The following is a 22,221-nucleotide window of genomic DNA, read 5'->3' on the forward strand; positions in this document are numbered from 1 at the left end:
CCCTATGCCTGATGAAAACTGAAGGTCTGGTTAGGGAGAAAATTCTTGCCTATGGTAGTCATATATGAGAGAGAGGGCTAGAAAGACCTGTTTTGAAGGGTAGCCACCAAGAAGGCCTCTTCCATAACCACTCCAGATGGATGTTAGATATTTGGAGGACATACATGAGAGCCTCTCTCAAATTAATACAGTTCATACTGTAGAAGAAATGGCTGAAGTGAAAGAAAAATTCAGGAAAGAAGTGAGAAAGTCTCCCCAAGGACTATGGTATGGAGCGTTCTGAACTTCTCTGCCACTTAGTTGCAGAATCATTATAGTGAGGTGGCCTTATATTAATAATAATAATAATAATAATAATAATAATAATAATAATAATAATAATAATAATAATAATAATAATAATAAAGTTGGAAGGGACCTTGGAGGTCATTTGTCCAAACCCTATACCATTTCAGGCAAATGGCTGTCCAGTCTTTTCTTAAAAACTTCCAGTGTTGGAGCATTCACCACTTCTGGAGGCAGGTTGTTCCACTGGTTAATTGTTCTAACTGTCAGGAAGTTTTTCCTTAGTTCTAGGTTGGTTCTCTCCTTGACTAATTTCCATCTGTTGCTTCTTGTCCTGCTTTCAGGTACTTTGGAGAATAGCTTGACGCCATCTTCTTTGTGGCAGCCCCTGAGATATTGGAACACTGCTATCATGTCACCCCTCACCCTTCTCTGTATTAATTAATTAAGATAGTTTCCTATATGGTGTTGAAAATTATCCTATCATTTTCTCTGTTAGATGTGGGAGAGAGACTGAAACTCTGCTTTTTACCAGTTGGGTCATTATTTATGGGCCATCTGTGGGTCTGAGTCCCAATTCTCTGTTCAGGTTGTTGTAAATTGGTATGTATCAGAGGGTCTGTTAATGCACTGAAATAGAATTTGCAATAGCTGTTGTTGTTGTAATGTATTATAAAATTTGCTTGGATAGAGATCCTAGTGGGACAAGATAACTCCTCCATCCCACTCCACACAGAGGCCAGAAACTTTAAGTATCATGACCATGTCCATAGCCCTGATGGCTTGCAACTCTGGATGGGGTCGGGATACGTTTGAGGAAAGCTGGTCTACAGAATGAGAAGTAATACCCTTTGTAATACTCCTTTTAATTTCTCTTAAATCAATGCAGGGATTGAAAGAACTGAAGCAAGGGGATGGCAGTTCTGTGGCCAACATAATATAAAAGAGACAAAACATCCTGAAATTAGATTTCATGAGCTGTAATTAATATTTAGTCTAGCCACAAGAGGCTTGCACATTCCTAGTAGCAGTTCTACAACAGAAATCTCATTAGGAAATCCACAACTATTTTGTGAAAGAAACGGCAGAGCAGAAAAATTCCCTCTCTTTCCTGACTTAGAGACATTGCCTTAACATCATGTTATGCAGGTAGGTGGAAGAATGTATCTGAGGTCAGGTACTGGTGTTCTGGTGCTATAATATGATATGTGTTGTAACCATATTTACTTATGTATTTATTTATTGGATTTATGTTACGCCTTGGGTTGCCTTTAAAGGTTGAGAAAGACCTAGATACGTTCTGATTTATCTACTGCTGATCCTTGATATAGGGTGAAGTGTCCAAAGGGTCTTGTATTCATGTGATGAATTATATTAATAAGAAAAAAAGGTTCTAAAAGGAAGGAAACATAATATTTTCCTAAAATGCAGCTTCTGTACAAAGGTTTTCTTAAAAGCCTATTTTCTGTACTGCAAGCAGGATGTTCCCATAACTGTTAAAGTCATTTTAGTGCAGAGTCCTAAAATCAGAAGGTTGGACATTTCTCCAAAGTAAACTTGCTTCAGCTAGAGTGCTCTATATTCATAGAATGCTTCTAATCTGATTGCTCATTCTGTATTTTCACAGTATTTCCATCTAAATGATGAATTTAAATTTACCTCACGTATGCTTGTGAATGATGCTTTTGAAAATACCATCATGTTGTAAATGTTGCCTATGAAGTTCACAGGGATGGGGTTTTGGGGGGGCTCATTAGTCTTTACAGCATGTGAATCTGTAATCTGGCATACCTGAATAGTTAATCCTTGCATGTAGAATTGGGAACATGAAGGATGCTTTCAGATAGATAGCTTCTAGTGCTACCAATCAAAGATATTGTGCAATGTTCAATCTTTGCCTCCTTAACTGGTTTCTTTTGTAGCATAGAAAGAAAAAAGATGGAAAAACTGTGGAAAAAAAACCCCATTGGAAGGTCAGAAGTGATGTCTGATCCTCTCATAAAATTTTGTGAATGTAAGAGCCGACTTTAACAAACTCAGAGAGAACCTAGGAAAGATCCCATGGATGAAAACCCTAAAGGGGAAAACAACCTAAGAAGCGTGGGAAACCCTGAAAAATGTGATCACAAAACCCAGACCAGCACAATACCATTGAGAAAGAAAAACAAGAAATCCAAGAAGAAACCAGCATGGCTGCACAAAGATCTAGCTAACAAACTAAAAGACAAAAAGGACAAATACAAAAAAATGGAAAGAGGGACACATAACTAAGACTGATTATCAACAGACAGCCAGAACATGCAAAGATGAAGTTAGGAAAGCAAAGGCTCAGAACGAACAAAGACTTGCAACAGAAATCAAGAACAATAAAAAAAGGTTTCTTCCAACATATTAACAAAAAGAAAAAAGTCAAGGAAACTGTAGGCCCACTAAAGAGAGAAGATGGCAAGGAAATTACAGGCAGGGAGAAAGCAGAGCTGCTTAACTCATACTTTGCATCAGTCTTCACACAAAAAGAAACTATAGCCCAACATACCAAAAAATCCACTGCAAAAGACATACTAGAAACAAAAATTAAAATAAGCAAGAAAATGATAAGAGAACACCTATCCAACTTTGACAAATGTAAATCACCAGAACCCAACAGATTACATCCCAGAGTTCTGAAAAAGCTGGCAGATGTTATCTCAGAACTGCTGCACTACATCTTTCATAAATCCTGGAGCACTGGGGAAGTACCTGAGGATTGGAAAAGGGCTGATGTACCCATCTTCAAGAAAGGGAAAAAAACTGGAGCCAGGAAGCTACAGACCAATCAGTTTAACATCAATACCTGGGAAGATCCTAGAGAAGATAATCAAAAAACAGATCTGTGAACAAGTAGAAGGAAACAAAGTCATAACTAGTAGCCAGCATGGGTTTGTTAAAAACAGATCATGCCAAACCAATCTTATCTCATTCTTCGATAAAGTGACTCAACTAGTAGACCAGCAAAATGCAGTGGGTGTAGTATACTTAGATTTCAGTAAGGCATTTGACAAACTCCTTGGTAAGCTAGGAAAAAGTGGAATAGACAACATCACCACCAGATGGATCTGAAGCTGGCTGACAAACCGTACTCAACTAGTGGTCCTCAATGGCACTACTTCCACATGGAGTGAAGTAAGCAGTGGGATACCACAAGGTTCTGTCTTAGGCCCAGTACTCTTCAATATCTTCATAAATGATTTAGATGAGGGAATTGAAGGGGAACTCATCAAATTTGCAGATGACACCAAACTGTCAGGAATAGCCAACACCCCAGAAGACAAACTCAGGATCCAAAGATCTTGACAAACGTGAACAATGGGACTTTTCCAACAAAATGAGTTTCAATTTGGAGAAAAGAAAAGTCTTACATTTAGGCGGGAAAAACCAAAGGTATAAATACAGATTGGGCGAGACCTGGTTTAAAATCAGTAACTGTGAGAGGGACCTTGGAGTCCTAGTGGACTATCATTTGACTATGAGCCAGCAGTGTGCAGCAGCAACTAAAAAAGCTAATTTTTATTTTATACAATCCTGGGTTGTATAAACAGAGGCATAGAATCAATATCACGCAAAGTACCGCTTTATAAAACCCTAGTCAGACCACACCTGAAATACTGCAGGCAATTTTGGTCACCATATCACAAAAAAGATGTTGAGAGTTTGGAAAAATTCAGAGAAGAGCAACCAAGATGATCAAAGGCCTGGAAACTAAAACATATGAAGAATGGCCACTGGACTTGGGCTTGGCTAGTCTAATGAGAAATAGGGGAGACATGATAGCAGTATCTGAGGGGCTGCCACCAAAGCACCAGAGGGAAGGATGAGAAACAATGGTTGGAAACCATCAAAGAGAGAAGCAACCTGGAATTAAGGAGAAACTTCTTGACAGTGAGGACAATCAACCAGTGGAACAGCTTGCCTCCAGAAATCGTGGGTGTCCCATCACTGGAGGTTTTTAAGAAGAGACTAGATAACCACCTGTCTGAGATGGTATAGGTTCTTCTGCTTGAGCAGAGGACTGGACTAGAAGACCTCCAAGGTCCCTTCCAGATTCTATTCTATTCTATTCTATTCTATTCTATTCTATTCTATTCTATTCTATTCTATTCTATTCTATTCTATTCTATTCTATTCTATTCTACTCTACTCTACTCTACTCTACTCTACTCTACTCTACTCTACTCTACTCTACTCTACTCTACTCTATTCTACTCTATTCTATTCTATTCTATTCTATTCTATTCTATTCTATTCTATTCTATAGTCTGGTGGCCCAGCTATTGATGGGATGTTTATGGCTGAAGAAAGGTTAAAGTGTTTCAAATAATTATAACAAATTAAACACTGAGGATGCAGGAAGTTTCAATGTGTTTGATTAAATTCAGGTTCTATTTATTTAGTACTTGCTTCTTGAACTAATTGTTCAGCTCTACTCTCACCCTAATTATATTCTACTCATATGTCTAACTAAGCAGACAGGTGTAGGTGTGTACAAAATGATACCTTTTTTGTATACCAAGAAATATATAACAAAAGGGAAGTTAGTTGCAGGGCACCTAATAGAAAACATAAAGCGTGTCAATAGAGTGCCAACATTGGGGTAAAAGTACAAACATCATCCCTTTTTTGCTAATCATGCACTATTTTGCTGGTACCTGTAATTCACAATATGCATTACATATTGCAGTATTCCAGGTGTGGTCTTACTAGGGTTTTATAAAGCGGTACTAATACTTTGTGTTAATGGATTTGTGGACTCAGAGAAATTGAGGGGGGGGAGGCTTTTCTAGTAACAAATATGGTAAATTATAAGCGGCCAGTTGTATTTCCATGCACAATTCTAAAACATTCATGCAGTGCGTGCACACACACACACGCACACACACAGAGAGAGAGAGAGAGAGAGAGAGAGAGAGAGAGAGAGAGAGAGAGAGAGAGAGAGAGAGAGAGAGAGAGAATAGCCATAGCACTTAGACTTATATACCACTTCACAGTGCTTTACAGCCCTTTCTAAGTGGTTTACAGAGTCAGCATATTGCCCCATTTTACTGGGTCCTCATTTTACTGACTTCAGAAGGATTGAAGGCTGAGTCAACCTTGAGCCAAGAGAGAGAAATAAAGAGAGAAGGAGAGAGAGGGGAAGAAGAGAAGAAAGAAAGAAAAAAAGAGAGGGAGGGAGGGAGGGAGGGAGGGAGGGAGGGAGGGAGGGAGGGAGGGAGAGAGAGAGAGAGAGAGAGGTGGAAAGAACCCCAGGAAAAAGTTGTGCAGTAGCCTGCTCCAGAATTGCAATAGAGTTATGTTAATCACTGGGTGACTGAAGAGAAATGTAATAGGAACTAGAAATGTGTCATTGCTAAAAAGTTATACTGTATGTCATGAATGTAAATCCAACTAGAATGTTCCAAAGGATGCCTTGGATCACGATATTAATGAAGAATAAGTGACGGGAACTATGCATAGACACCTATTCCAACAATGTTTGTCCTCTCATATACTGTGCGAAGCTCATAAGCAAAACTTCAGAGCAGCCATTTTCACTTATTCTTCTTGTTATAGCTTATCTAGGCACCAAGAATCTAAAGAGCCATAATGTTAGAGGGTGGGGGTTTTTTGTATCTCTTGGTTGCCATTTAGTGGTTGTCTGGATTATTACAGGGATAGAACTGGTACTCCTAAGCAATATCAAACTTCCTAGAATTAACTGAAGAAATTTTCTAGACTGATATTGTCCTGAATTTTACAAAGCAATAATTGTTCTGGAGCATCTGGCAATATAAAGCCATTGATTTTGTAATATCTCTTCTTTGAGGGGGCTTATTTTCTATTTATAATAGAATATTGTTAAGTTAGTTCCTTTTCAAGGGGTGCTAAAACTCTCTTCATTCTCTATGACCTGAGTACAGTTATAATATAACTTTATGATGAAATCTATGAAAAATACACCTTATATTGACAATAGGTAGTGATAGAAATGCTTCCTTACAATTTCTATTTTATTTTCTAGCTAATTAACATAGTTAAGCAGTAATTTTATGCTCACTTGTGTGGGAGCAAGCTTCAGTGAGACATACCTTTGAATAATTTTATGTATATAAAAAATATGGATGTGAATGGAATGTTTTGACCCTTTTCACTCTTGGACTTGATCATGCAGACATGACAACTTTCCTCCAAACTGCTAGCCCATGAAGTAGATGTAACAATGATGCTTGGCTCCTACTCTGTAAAAGCTAGCCAACAACAACACAACAAAAGCCCCTCCAATAAAACCAGTGCAACCCTCCCTCCCTCCCTCAGTCCTAATTAACTGAAAAATAGAGCAATTTAGGGATGGGGTGGGGAAAGAAGTCCCAGTAGGCAGGGGTGTCAAACTCAATTTCATTGAGGGCCGCATCAGCATTGCGGTTTCCCTCTGGGGGCCAGGTGGGTGTGGCCAGGGTGGGCTCGGCCTACTGGGTGGGCATGGCCAGCTCTACATCATTCGTGTCAAGGGTACCTATAGGGGTCTGAGCAGGAGTGGGACAGATCTGAGGGTCTCTGGCAGAAGGAGATGGGACTGGGGCAAGTGCCAAGGCATGGTCCACTGGAGGACCCTCACTGTTCCTCTCAGGCCATGTGGGAGAGGGGGGCTGGATGGTGGTCCGGAGGTCAAATGCCCAGCCAAGCCCTCAAGCACCCGTGGCACTAAGCCCAGCCCCATTTCCCCAAGGGGGCGCTCAGCTGCACTTACCTCCTCAAGGCTGCTGCTGCTGTGCTTGCTCTCCTTAGCCGAGTTGCCCATGATGAGTACGAGGTCCCTCTCCATGTAAGGAGACCTGGCTTTGTATCCAAAGCTTCCTTAGCAATAGGATGGGAGACCCCCCCAGGATAGGCCAGGAGGAGGGGGCAAGGGGATGGTGAAAGGGCAGCAGGGAAGGACTAAGGCAGAACATCCCTCAGACCCTCCCTCTCCTTCCTTCCTTCCTTCCTTCCTTCCTTCCTCCCTCTCCTTCCTTCCTTCCTTCCTTCCTTCCTTCCTTCCTTCCTTCCTTCCTTCCTTCCTGTGATGGGAAAATATTTGAGATGAAGGAGGAAGAAAAACAGGCAAGAAACTCACCTGGGGAAGTGTCATCCTTTGTGAGGAATGAAGAAATGCACCATTGCCTGGAAATGGCCAGCACATGGCCCTCACCTACTTCACATATCCGGCTTGGTGGGCTCTGGGGGAGGGGATGCCATGAGCAGCATGAGAGTCGATGTTACCTGCACAATGCTGCCCAGCCCTCAGCCTCCCCGGTTTTGACAGGCAGCGGGATGCTTTCCTCACAGTGCTGAGAGGCTGAGCTGGGTGGCATGAATCTGAAGAGAAGCGCAATGCTGCCCCGCCCCTAGCCTGCCCGAAGTAGGCAGGGCCATGTGCTGGCCACTTCCAGGCAATGGTGCATTTCTTCATTCCTCACAAATGGTGATACCTCCCCAGCGCGCGCCCAGGGCCAATGCAGCAGGGGCTGATCCCTTGCTGTTTCCAGATGTCCTTGTGGAGCTAAGACTGAATGCGTTTCAGCATAGATGGCCTTCACAAAATTGTACATTGGCTCCCAGCTGGCCTGGGCCAGGGCCAAGGCAGTGGGGGCCGTTCCCTCACTGTTTCCAGGATGGGTTCGCGGGCCACATGAAACCACTTCGTGGGCCGGATCCGGTCCCCGGGCCTTGTGTTTGACATGACTGCAGTAGGGAAAAGAATGGTTAAACCTTACTTCCATAGGTGCTGATTCTCATCCACAAATCCAGTTAAGCCAGAAAAAAATCTTTAAATACCACAGAGGAGATGGGATGTCAACTCCAGAATGATGATCGTATAACCATTCCCTTTGCATCATGATAAAATTGAAGAAAATGCACTGCTTGCTCTTTACTCTGTGTGTGTGTGTGGGGGGGGGGGCTCATGCCTGCACATGTTCTGTGAAAGCTGGTGACTGATAGAGTAATGACATGTTACCATATCTACTCAGCCACTGTCTCACACATCATCAGAGCAGGTGATGGTCTGTGCATACTGGTCCTGCAGTCCTTTGGGAATTTCTTCTGTGTACATTCTGTCCCTTATATTATGCTCAGAGGCCCAGAAAGGTAGATTTCCAGAATACGTGACTGTGCAATGGGTTCCTGGGTTCAAGTAAATACCAATACAGCTTCCCTTTGGGTCTCCTGATCTAAGAAGCAGGGATGTCAAGATGAAGTCCTGGTGGCTGCATTATATATAATAATCCTCATATATTGTTTGAAAACTGAGAAGAAGGCTTGTGTGTGTGCAATGAATATGTGATGGATCTGTACAATTGGAAAGTGAGAGGACAGAGCTTTCTATACAGAAGAATCCTTGGAGGGGGAGCTTTAACCCCACCCAGTGTCAGGCATGCAGAATCTATAAAGTTATATCAAAGGATTTTATTCTTGGTTGGAGCTTCCATAGAATCTATTGCAAGCTAGACATTTAATCATTATGGACGGGGCATCTTTTACACAGAGCTAGTTTGACTACAATTATCCATACAATGATAACAAATAGGTTTGTCTACTGTAATATGTTGCACACTGGGCAGCCCAGGAACACAATGGGAAAACCTCTGCAAGTTTAAAATTTAGTTGCAAAAAAGTTGTTCATTGGGATTAGCAAAAAAGGACTTAACCAATAAATGCATCATTTTATGGTTCATTTCTGAACATAACAAAAAACACTGGTGCATTCTTAACCTGAGTCATCAGAAGCAATACCTGAGGTCACTTTGAAAATCATTTTCTAGGTCCTCCCCTTGCCATTTGAGTTAGGGCATATAGTGAGCATCCTTTCAGAGGAAGGAATTAAAAAGCAAAATTTTTCTTAGTGGTAATTTATTCCACTGAAGAATGTGAATCAGGCATTGGGATTTGCTAACAAAGGCAACTCTATGACAATTGTAATCTTTCTAATATGGAACCCTGAAAAAGATCCTAAATAGGATTCCCCTTTTAAATTCACCTCTAAAAAATATTGGAGGACCAAGTGTTGCATAAAGCTTCCACATATAAGCAGGCTTCTAATGCCTTTTAAACACCAGCCTGTAAATGCAATTGTTATCTAAGAAAAAGCCCTCACAGGGACAATGCAAAAGCATAAAAATACAGAGGGAGGGACTCTGATGAACAATGGATGGCTAAATATATACAGGAATTGCCTGTCTTTGAGAGACAGAATTATTATTTGTGGTGTCTTTGCTTAGAATCCAAAAATGGAGAATTGAAACATAAAAACACCCTTAAAACAATATTTCCTCTTTTAAAACCTGGTCTCAGTCAGAGAGACAGACACCCAAAGAATACAGCCTATTCACCGGAGGGGGAGAGACTGCAAATTAATTTGAAGCTTTTTTTCACTTTAGAATTAATTAGGTTCTTAATTGTGGCTTCTCACTGGGTAATAATGCCCAAATCTCCAAGCCTGCCTAAGCAGAAGGTAACAGTGTGGGCCTGTGTGGTGAATGTAAAAATCTCATCATCATAACACCATTGATGCAGAAGTCTTTGCTGGGCCAATGAGAAGAGAGCAACGGATGGAGAATAATTTATTCAGTAACCTCACTTTCAGGTTGCAAAGCTCTCCTCTATTGCCTATGTAGTAGGGGGAGGCCTCTTCTTATACACCCATCCTGCCACTTCCCTCCTCCTTTCTTGTTACCACTCTCTTTCTCTCTCTCTCTCTCTCTCTTTCTTTCACACACACACACACACACACACACACACACACTACACAATTAGGAATATATATCTATTCAGCACTACTATTATTTGCAGCCTTTCTGTCCCCGGTCCTCTTTCTTTGCTAGCAAGCTATTTCCTGTTGAAGCTGGGCTCTTTTGCACTCAGCCGTTTGTTTAGTTGCTTTTGTGTAATTGTTGTCCAAAAACCCAGATCTGCTGAAGTCTTGAAATTAAAGCACCAGGAAAGAAGTCATATAAAGGAGGAGGAAAAAGTAAGACAGCATTCTTCTTATTCTTTGTTTAGAATCTTAGAGGATGAATGAGAATGTGAGTGGCATATTTTTCAATGCAGATCTGTGAGGGTGCACTGTGGATATGTGTTACATACCTATCTTCTTTTGTTTGTACATGTGTATACATTCCTCTTTATCCCCCCTTTCAGTAATTCATCAAATGTTTATTGGCAGGTGACATTTACAGACCTCTGTATGTTAGAAATGTTGTGTTTCTTTATGCTTGGCAAGCAATGTTTTCATTTAAGTAGATCTCTATAGCCACTGCTTTGATAGGAAGGCGAGATTTATTGTCTAAGAAAAGTCATGTAAGTGTCTGTGATGACAAAGTAGCTGCATATGGATAGCGTGCTAAACACACCCCTAAGTACAGAATAGAGTCAGCAGCAAAAAGATATATATTTGCACACTCAATTCTACTTCATTTTTACCCTTTAGGCTTTATTTAGGTTTGATTTAATTATAAGATAACACTTGGCTGATATATGGAAATATTTGCAATAGTGGCGAATATGGAAATATTTGTGTATAATGAGATCTTTTTCTGTCTCCCATGATATGTTACTATTGTTCACTGTGATCTGCATCCGAAATAGGAATTCATTAGATATGTCAATAGAGGTATACATATGAATGGACTGCTGAAATTAACACAAGCCCTTTATTTGAATAAACTTTCAATTGTTTTTGCACTCTTCCAATATTTGTGTATGTGTGTGTGTGTGTGCTGTTGATATATATCTTACAGTTCTCTACTGCATAATAAGGTTACATGATTTTATACTAATTCCTTGAAGTTCTTAAGAAATCAATGCTTCATACTGAGGTGTGACCATGGAAGCAGTCCAATCAGACTTATGTCCTGAGTTATTGTCAACTGCCATCTGTGTGTATCAATATGAGCTTTTGTGTTTTCTAATGCCATATGCTGTATGCAACACACAAGTGATACTTATGGCTGTCTATATATTTGTGATCAGATAAAAACTTCCTTAATCTGGTGTAGTCAAGTACTTCTCCTCGACTGCCAACAAAACACACCATTCATGATTAAATCTCTTCTCAGGATTGTGAACAGCAGGATAAAGGTGGTAGGTGCTTTGTTTTTATATTTTAAAAATGAGTATTGCTGGATTTGCAGTCAACGGATCAGACGGAGTGATGGCTAGCTCACAGATTTGACACTGTTGCATTGTTACTTTGGTTAGAACAAACTGTAATCTAAAGAAAGTTGTTTTGACCAAACCTAATTAACAGAGCTATCTTGGAAATGTTAGTCATTTTTCAGAAGGGTAAACTATGATTTATATCATTTGCTTAGTGCCATATCTATAAGTATACACCCTAGTGTTTCCAATAACTGACTCAGAGTCATCAGTCTGGGACAAAGAGAACAGATGAAAGAGTTTCATTAAGTCCCAGTGTTAAGGAAAAAGATACAGTGAGATAAATAATTATTTTTCTCTTTCATTGGGAAGGTCTCAGAAAGACTTTTAAATGATTTATATGATTGAGGGTAAAAAACATATGCTAAGGTACTGTATCTTTTGCTTTAATTTAGGTTCATGTTGCCAAACCATCTGCAAAATTTCCATTAATGATATGGCATTCTAGTTTATAGTCTTGCCTCCCCCATTAGATGTTCTGGAACTAAGGTGGAGAAACCCCACCCCTCCTCCATTGCAGTGTATGTCACCATGTAAAAACTTAGTTGGGGAGATCCTAACATCTGGACAAAGCTAATATCCCTACCAGAAAGAAGTCTGGATGTCCTTTGTTTCTGCCTTCATATTTTTTTTCAATAAGGAAAAGCTTTTAGTGCTATAAAGTGAAGATAGTTTTGGTAGATCTGGATGAGGAGAATTTCATTACTCCATGAGAGCATTTTCTTTCTAGTCATTGCTGGGGTAAAAGTATCTTATGTGATTTTTTCTCCACATCCAATTTATGATACAGATGACCTTAAATGATTTGTTCTTATGCTCTGAAACTAAGGTTAGCTGTATAGATCAGCAGAATGAGCCTAACCATAATATGGAACCAAATGTTCAGAAATGAAAAGGTAGCTTTGCTGATGCCAAAATTGTCTCACTGGTACAAAAGTGAAATAGAAAATGATCTTGGATCCTTCTTTTCTAAAGCTACTTTCTGTAGAGCAATCATTTCAGATCCTTTGGGATTCCCATAATCCCCTAGCCAGTTATGAAAGTTAAGTCCAATTCATCTGCAGCACACCAGATTAAGAAAGGCTGGTTGGGAACAAAGAAGTTTCTTGGTGATCAGCCAGCAACACGAAATAAGAGTAGAATTAGCATGTTCAAAATATTTCCTGTTTTGTAATGAAGAAAAATAATATGTTCAAAGTAGTTTCTGTATCATATTATAATACTCTTTCTTACCGGTACTAAGGTATAGATGAAGTCTCTGAACATGTTCTATGTAAGGACAAATTAGCCTGACTCATCCAGACAGTTTGAGCTGAGATGTATGGGTATATTTTTCTACCAGCAGCATAAACTGAAGTCATCTACTGAAGTAAATAAGTAGTGGCATAGTTGCCTGCAGCAATTTAACTGAAGACAGTCTATTGGAGAAGTACAATCCCCCCTCTGTAATGGAAGGTCTTTGATTTTAGAGGCATTATTACACATATTATTATATACTGTAGAGGAAGAAGAAAGAGTATTAGGAAATTTCAATCATTTCAGCAAATGTAACTACATTTCCTTAATGACTTGTGAAAGTTTAACACAGCGTACAACCTTATTAAAAGCAGCCCACAAGATAATAGCACTAGTTTTTGGTGTGTGTGTGTGTGTGTGTACACATCCATACACGCGCACGCGCACGCGCACACACACACACACACACACACACACAGCCCATGGTTGTAAAAGGAGGGAACATAAGGTAACTGTGCTGTGAGATGTCAGAAAGGCAAAATATAGATTTGATTCTCCACTCAGTCGCTCCCCAGTGAAGCAAGTGCCCACTTGTTACCGTCCTCTTGCATACAGTTCAGAGACGTTCTCTTAAGAGCTACCTTCTGTACTTGCAGCATTAATTACATGCTATTTTCTCTATCAGGAGACAGAGTGATTGTCTCAAATGGATCATTTGTTATTGTGATTGTCATGTGCAATGCTTCACCGCCATCAATCTATTCTTGTCTACAAGGTGAATCATATGACCCGCCTGGTTCTCCTCACTGGCCCAATCTATACATTCATATTTGTGAAGCTCTTTTACTACACAATCCTATAGGATATAAGCATTGCAGAGACAATGCTTATTGTGGTTCATAAAAAAGAAACCTCTAAGAAGCAGCAAGAAGAATAGCCACGTGCTCTATTTTATAGACAGCAACACTGCACCCATTTGAGAGCTGGCTTAAAGAATAAAGACCCCTTGGAAGGGGAGGGAGGGTTGCAGTTTCTTATCAACAGTTAGTAACTAACAGCTGATCGAATAAAAACACAAGTTGTGCTAGATCATAATTTTCTCCTCAGTGCATATATTTACTGTATATAAATCTGCATCAATAGATAGAAGTTAAGTTAAATATTAGCAAATATTAACAAAAAATAGCTTTTTTTAGCTTGCAGTCAGAATCTAAAACAGGGACAGGAATTGCTTAAAAATAGAAGAATCTATTTAGGAGATGAAAGGATGCAAAAACTGACTACTAATCACATACTAATCAATTTGGTTTGGGATTAGCACAATCTATGGACCAGAGATTTTTATTTGTAAATCATCTACACTGAGAGCTTTTGCACCAAAGACAAATTGATTGTGTGTCTAATCACACTTGGCCAAATAAACTATTATGTTCTGTTCTGTTCTTATTATGGTTTAGTGTGATTTGGAAACCTAGTTACAGAAACATCTCCTGAAACAAACTAAATTAAAAGTTGAAATTTTTGAACTCCAAGACCATTTATGTAGCACTTTAAATAAAACAAGTAATATGTTAAGACACTTCCTTACTTACAGACTAGTTTCTTCTGCATTTTTTGAGGTTCTTTCTTAGATATAAAAAATGGTGAAAGATTCTCTCACCTTGAGCTGGAACTCCTGGTGATTACACAGGCATGGCCCTGTTTTTTTCTTGGAAAAATTACAAAAGAGATTTGCCACTCTTTTCTTCTATATTTTTTCAGTTTTTCCAGTAAAATTTTCCTAGGTTTCTCTGGTGATCTTTTGAAATATTAACAAAGACTTAGCTTTTGAAAGATCAGCCAAGGGTGGGCATTTCCAGGAAAGGACAAGGGGAACAAAGTGATGATGCAATTAACATCAGTTAAAGAATCCTAATCATTTGTGTTCTGATGCCATGATAAACACACCCTCCTTGTGCCTTTTTATGGATGTCCATGAAGCTAAAGTCTCTGTTGCCATTGGAGTTGAGCATCTTTTAGATACATTCTCAGTTTATATTCTCAGTTCACTAGTTTTATTGTGTGAATTGGTTGCTAATCTGTCTCTTATGTCTTTCTGAGCACTTCATTGATCTATGAACAGTAGTAGGATTAAAAACAGCATAGCAACAATGTCAAATTTGACTGCTGCAGGTGTTCAGGTTCAGTTTTTGGAACAAAAAGGGAGGATCATCCTGAATTTTAGAAAATTTATCTTATTCAAATTTAGCTGTTATAACAATTGTACTTTGCATGTCCTGTTGGTTTCAACACTAATCTTTGGAGGCATTTGGAACATGGGTGGTCTTTTTCTCTTCCTGTTCTGTACCAGTCTACTACCGGCCCTGCAGAAATGGCAGGGACAACCCCTTTACAAAAAGGCAAGAGGCTGGAACTAAGCCTGCCAAATTTATTGACACAAAACAAAGCAAACAGAGCAAAACCAAAACACGAACCATGAAACGGGAGCTATTCAAATGGTTGCCTTCAGCAAACCAGCCCTCCCACACATTCCCCTTTTAAACAGTTCAAGGCGTGGCTTCTATCTGCCTCCTTCCGAGGTGCCCCATTGCCTTCCTCTGTTTACTCCTGATTGACTGCCTCCTGTGTCGGGCGTCCTTGAACAGGGCCAGCTGTGGGTCATCTTCCTCCACACTGTCACACAGCTGGGTCTGCGTAGTGACCAGATGAGAGGGGCCTGGCTGAGGGCTCTTCGAAGCCTCAGGGCTGTCCTCTGCAGGCTCTCCAACACCCCCCTCCTCCTCTTCTGAATCGTCCGACCCAACTGCCGAACCCACAGGCTGACCCTGAATCACAACACTTCCTCAGACAATAATACAAACTTTCACCTGCTCAAGAGATTGGGATATATTGAGTTTTCTTGGACTAAAAACAAAAACAATTTAAAATGTTTAAAAATTTTTTTTTAAAGTTCTGTTATTTGAAACAAACAATTACATAAACTGTTGAAGTCAATCATATTTTAACTACATTAAGGTTTACAATATAGCTGAAATAAGGGCCAAACAGAACAATATGTTCTAAGGGGTTAATTTCTGCTTGAAACTGTACCCAAATTGTGAAACTCCTTTCCAGTAGAAATTGATATGTCTCCAAAGTATGGGCATTTTGTTCTACTAGTAAGACTATTTGTCAGGACCCACCCCAATCCACATCTTAGGAAAATAAAGAACTCTTGGAGCCAGGTCTTGTCCAAAAGGAGTTTTTACTAGGACATGATCAGTTGTGGAAATACAAGACAGGATCTGGCATTGTGTTACACTTTGATACTTTATAAAGAGTTCCCGGTTCAACCCCCTCCCCTCAAACCCATTTGGTCAGACCCACATCAATTAAACTTACGTGCCTTTATGACTATTGCCTCCTTCCTTTTCAGATTCAAATGGAGATACAAACGAGATCTCCTTCTCCCTTCCCTCCCTTTGTTGTCCTCAGTTCAAAAGGTTTTCCCTGGTTTGAAAACAACCTACAGGCAGGCTGAATAAACATCTTCTCTTCTCCCCTTGGGAAAATGGCAGAATCCAGGGAGGGGTATAATATTTTAGACATACATTTATGAATGGGATATAAATGGATTCTGACACTATTATTTTATTGAAGACTTTCAGTGATTTGGTTTATTCAGGCACTTATGCTTTGTAGTATTCTTGATGGTTCATATACAGTATACTAATGCCTTACTAAAACTGCAGATTCTGTATGCAGTTATTTGAGAGAAAACTTTAGTGACTCTGCTGGAATATAATAGACAGGTACAAGATTGCATTGTAGGGCTTCCAAAAGAGGATGGAGAAGCATGTAGTCATCTAGATCTTTTGGATTCCAACGTCTATTAGGTCCAGTTAACATAGACAATTTTGAAGGATGATAGAAACTGTAGTCTGACAAAACCTGGACGGTCATAGATTTCCCCCCCCCCACCTTTGTTGCAAAGCTTTGTTGCCCTACTTTAAAGCAAACCATGATGGAATTTGAGAGCCTTCTGTTATCCATGGCTTTTAGCCTTTGTTTTAGAGTACGTAACTACTATCTCTATAATTATTTTCCATCTATTGGGGCAATAAGGACCTGGAATGATGATAGGTAAAGGTTTCTTTCTTTTTCTCTACCACTACACATAGTATCTCTGCTTCATGGGGGAATTGCTACACGGGTAGCAATTTTAAACAGCAGTAATTGAAACAGACAGGGAAGGGAAGGAGCCCAGAAAATGTTGAAGTCAAGTGAAATGGAACAAAATGGAACCAATCTAGTGCCATTTGGGTCCTTCATTCCAGCAGCTGCCTTGACTAATTCTTCTCTAATTCATGTCAATGGAATGCCAACAAGCATATGGAATACTCGGGGAATTTCATAGGAATTCTACCATCTTTTTTTCTTTTCTTTTCTTGCCTTTAATTTCTTTTCCTTCTTCCTAAGAATACATTTTAAAGGATTAATAGTCTTGGTGCAGAGAACATTTATTGACATGGATATGATGGTGATGGAAGTTCATAAATTTACCTGTTTAGATGAGTTTTGCTGTAGAACTGGGAGGATTTTCTTTTTACTTAATGTGGTTTTGAAATAATTTTAGCTGGACTGATGTTTTTTAACATTCACAGCCCATCAACTATTAGCATCTTAGACCAAGCCAATTCCAAAAATGCTAGGGAAAATGCTTGGCATTCAGACAAATCAGTCAATAGATACATAAATATAAATTGTATTTACATACCATTCAAAAGAGACAATAAAAGAGCTAAGAAAGAAACAAAAAGACCAGAACACATCCTCTTTAGCAAGCAGCAACCAGATTAACCAGGATTAACACTAGAAAAAATTTCAAGCTGTAAACAAAATTCTAATCAAGGAACTACCAAGAAGAAAACCAAACCCCTATCCAAACTGGAAGGGCTACTCTATATAAACAGGGAGCAAACCCCACCCTCACTCACTCTGATGATGTTACCTAGTTGGGTAAAATATCAGCAAGCAAATAACCAAAGTCAAAAAACACCAAAGATTGCCTTGTTCAACCCTGAGTTATATTTATTTTCTTCTATTGGAAATATCTACTTAAATTGATTAAATTCTAATGCAAGATCTTCTTTGCAACAAACAGTATGCATCAAGTTCCCTTCGTCCAGTGCGCTCGCAGAAGGAGGGTCTTCTCAGGGTGCCGCCGGTAAAAGATTGCTGGCGGATAACACCCAGGGGGAGGGCCTTTTCTGTGGGTGCGCCTGCCCTCTGGAACCAGCTGCCCGTGGAGCTCAGGACTGCCCCTGACCTACGTTCATTCCGCCGGGACCTGAAGACTTGGCTCTTTGAGCTCTCTGGCCCAGGCTGAGAATTTTAACTGGGGTTTTATTTTCAGGGATAATTTAATCTTTTAATTGTCTTTCAATTTGTATTTTGTATTGGTGTGATTTTAAAATGCCCTGTAAACCGCCCTGAGTCCTTCGGGAAAAGGCGGTATATAAATCTAATAAAATAAATAAAATAAACATTCAGTATAAGCTAATTTAAGCACCCCCCCCAAAGACATCTGCAACAGTTAGTCTTCATAACTTACTGACATCAATAATTTAAGTATGGTACACATACAACAATGTAGCAGTGTTTCCATTTCTTTTGTACTGAATAGATATTAAATTATCTGTAAGTATTGTTTCAACCAATTATTTTATTAAGATATATCCAAGCAATGTAAAAAAGAAGTAGGGCAATTGCTGCCCTCTTTTTAGATTTCTGACATCTCTAACTTTTTTGTTAGGCTCAGGAGGTATCTTCCCCTCTTCCTTTTGCAGGAATTGGATTAGCACCACAATTGTGGTTGTTCATGAAATCAGTCATGAAGTCATTCCTTGAAACTAGGGGGTGGGAGAAATATGAAAACATTTGATAAAAAAAATTCAGCTATCTGGCACAGATAAGGAAGAACCTTCCTATAGACTAAGAGAAAGTTGCCATTTTTTAATTTATATATCACTCAACACAATGGATGAAGAAGCAGAATAGTTGTTGTTCCAGTGTTGCAGATAAATGTAAATGTCAATAGGCTACTTCCTAGTTCTGGTTGTTTGTTTCTTGGTAGCTGAAATATGTACCCTTAGCAGGCTAGTAAAAATGTCTTCTATTAGGCAGAAGAGTTCCTAGACTCACAAGAGTTGGAGAGCACCTTTGAGGCCATCCAGTCCAACCACTGCTTAACTCTTAATTGAGTATGGGTGGGCCAAAGTGTTCTTTGCCAACATCTTGCATTTCCACACTAAATATAACCTGAGGGGTTTTCCTCTTGACTCTAGTATGAAAAGTTAGCAAACTGGAGGAGAGAAAGTAATCTGTTTTCCCATGACCTTTGTGCTTAGTCACTTGCATGGAATCTGATGTGCGCTGTGTCCTGAATTTATGGCTGCCTTTTAATCAGGAAAATATAGAGTTGATTTAATTTGTAGCCAAGCATTCTGGACAACTCCTGTTACTTGCTATTTATGACTTTACATTAATACACTGTCCACTTTTAAAAAAAGAATGGTCCAAGCTGTCCTATCAACATCTGGAACTGAAGACTAGATACTGAAAGAATAAAAAGCTGTATGTTTCCAATTTTTTCTATTAGTTTTATAATAATATTCTATCAAGAAAAATAACAATGGATGGTCTACTGGAGAAGTGCAGAGGGCAATTAACCAGAGAGAGAGGGGGGAAAAAACAATGCAAGATTTAGAAAGGTCCATGAAAGGTAATAAGAGCAAAGGTCAGAACAGCCAAACAATAGCCTTTCTAGTAGGACTATATATGGCTGAGAAAAGTGGACAAAGTGAAAGCGACATAGTGACCAAGAGCAAGAAAAGGTTGTTTACTTCAAATTATGAATTTTGAGACAGTTGCTAAGGGTATAATGGGCTGCAAGTAGAACCAATTAATCAATCTTGCTTCCTCCTTGAGGCATTTCTAGGCAAGCAAAAACTCACTTTTTAAGTTATGTGATAGAGTAGAAAAAATGTGTAGGTTTGACAAAATTGTGGAAATAGAAGAAGGGGAAGACAATGGATTAAGTACATTGATAAGATCAAAGACAGTAACATAAATATTGTAAAGGCAGGAGAGGCAGTCACCTTGCATCCTGCAAGGACAGAAGTATTGGTGGACCCCATTGCCACTCATTTTTTTATAAGACCTCACTATGTGGGCTAGGTCTGCCATACCTGAAAGCAAACATTCATTGAAGACCAGCAAATAGCTAATGTGTTTTGCATTTCTTTGCTGCCATATCTATTTAGATTTTTGCATCCCAGGAATGGAACTTCAATAGGACACAGGCAAAAAGTGGCATGGAAGGAAGCAGGAAGTGAGCAAGCAAGAAGACGTGCTGGTCTTCTTCAGTCATTGATCACTCAGCAGTAAGCAAGCTGGTCATAAAAGATACAGAGATATTTATTCATGGCATCTAGTGATAACCTGTATTTTCTAGCCCAGATCTGGCATGCCATAAAAGGCTGTTCTGCCCTTCAGCAATGATATTTAGAGAACATAAGTGGATGATGTTGCTTTCAACTGTGGTCCAACTCTTTGTAGAGGCAGCCTGTCATTGTATTTGTCTGTTCCAGTTCTAAAGTGGTGTTTCCCTGCTGCTTCTGGTATCATCATCATCTCACCTAGAAAAAACAAGGTGCTCTGCTCCGTTGCACAACTGAGGCTGCTGCAAGTCACAGGCTAACGATTTTCAGAGACATTTGAGATCTTCCATGAAGCCAAAGAGCCATTTCTCCCTCTTCACTTGCCAACCCTTTAATGACTCTTGAGCTGCAGAGCTTGCAGGAATGATAGGAGGGTGCATGCCATTATATGTATATGTACATGTATATGCAGTGGCACTTAACTGCCCAGTCCCACAGACATGTCCTATATGGGATCAGAGAACTATTGAGGAAAGAGAAGTTCTGTTCAGAACAAGGTTCTGAAGGAATTGGAAGATGAGATCTCAGAACCACTGAAACATATCTTTCAAAGATCCTGGAGCACTGGGGAACTACCAGAGGACTGGAAAAGAGCTGACGTAGTTCCCATCTTCAAAAAAGGGAAAAAATGGATCCAGGAAACCACAGACCTATCAGCCTGACCTCAATACCTGGGAAGATTCTGGAAAAGATAATCAGACAATGAATCAGCGAACACCTAGAGGCAAACAAAATCATTACCAAAAGCCAACATGGGTTTGTCAAAAACAGATCATGCCAGGCAAATCTTATTACATTCTTTGACCAAATGACAAAATTAGTGGACGAGAGGAATGCTGTGGATATAATTTATTTGGACTTCAGTAAGGCATTTGATAAAGTAAATCACAACCTACTACTTGATAAGATAGAAAAATATGGGTTAGACAGCATCACCACCAGATGGATTCGTAGCTGGCTGACTGGCCATACTCAGGTTGTGGTCCTGAATGGAACTGTATCTACATGGAAGGAAGTGTGGGGTGCCCCAGGGCTCTGTTCTGGGTCCAGTGTTCTTCAACATTTTCATCAATGATTTGGATGAGGGAATAGATGGGGAACTCATCAAATTTGCAGATGACACCAAGCTGGCAGGAATAGCCAACACTCCAGAAGATAGGCTTAAGATACAGAAGGATCTTGACAGACTTGAACATTAGGCGCTATCTAACAAAATGAAATTCAATTGTGAAAAAAGTAAGGTACTACATTTAGGCAAGAAAAACCAAATGCACAGGTATAGTATAGGTGGGTACCTTACTCAACAGTAGTGACTATGAGAGGGATCTCGGCATTAACATAGGGATAGAATCAAGATAACACGAAGTGTTAATGCCAATTCACAATGGCTTGGTAAGGCCACACTTGGAATACTGCATCCAGTTTTGGTCACCATGATGTAAAAAATATGTGGAGACTCTAGAAAGAGTACAGGGAAGAGCAACAAAGATGATTAGGAAACTGGAGGTTAAAACATATAAGGAACGGTTGCTGGAATTGGGTATATCTAGTTTAATGAACCGAAGTGTTATGTATTCACATGTTTATTAACGTTAACATCAAGAATATACAGGGCTGAGGTAAAAGCCGCGGCAGCTTTTGACAGCTGTCAAAAGCTGCCGGACAGAACTACGCAGGCGCCCACCGTCTGACAGCTCTCGGCTGTCAGAATCACCTGGCAACAGCACGCGCTACCGATGACAGCTCCAAGCTGTCAAAAACCAGCCGGCTCTGATTGGTGAAGCAGACGGCGCGGGAAACCGGCTCAGCCCTGATTGGACAATCGTTGACAGCTGCTAGTATAAATAAGAGCGTTGTTCTTCTGTTGTTTGCCTGGTTCCTAATAAAGTTAAGTTTGCTTAACTTTGCTGTCCTGCCTGCTCTTTAAAGCACTGGCGACGAAGGTGGGATGCCTGTTTGCGTAGCTGAAGTCACCGCCTAAGGGGAGAAGAGATATTTTCCCTTAGCCAGAGCT

The sequence above is a fragment of the Vipera berus genome (assembly GCF_964194415.1).
Source record: "Vipera berus genome assembly, chromosome: 3".
NCBI classification, from domain to species: domain Eukaryota; kingdom Metazoa; phylum Chordata; class Lepidosauria; order Squamata; family Viperidae; genus Vipera; species Vipera berus.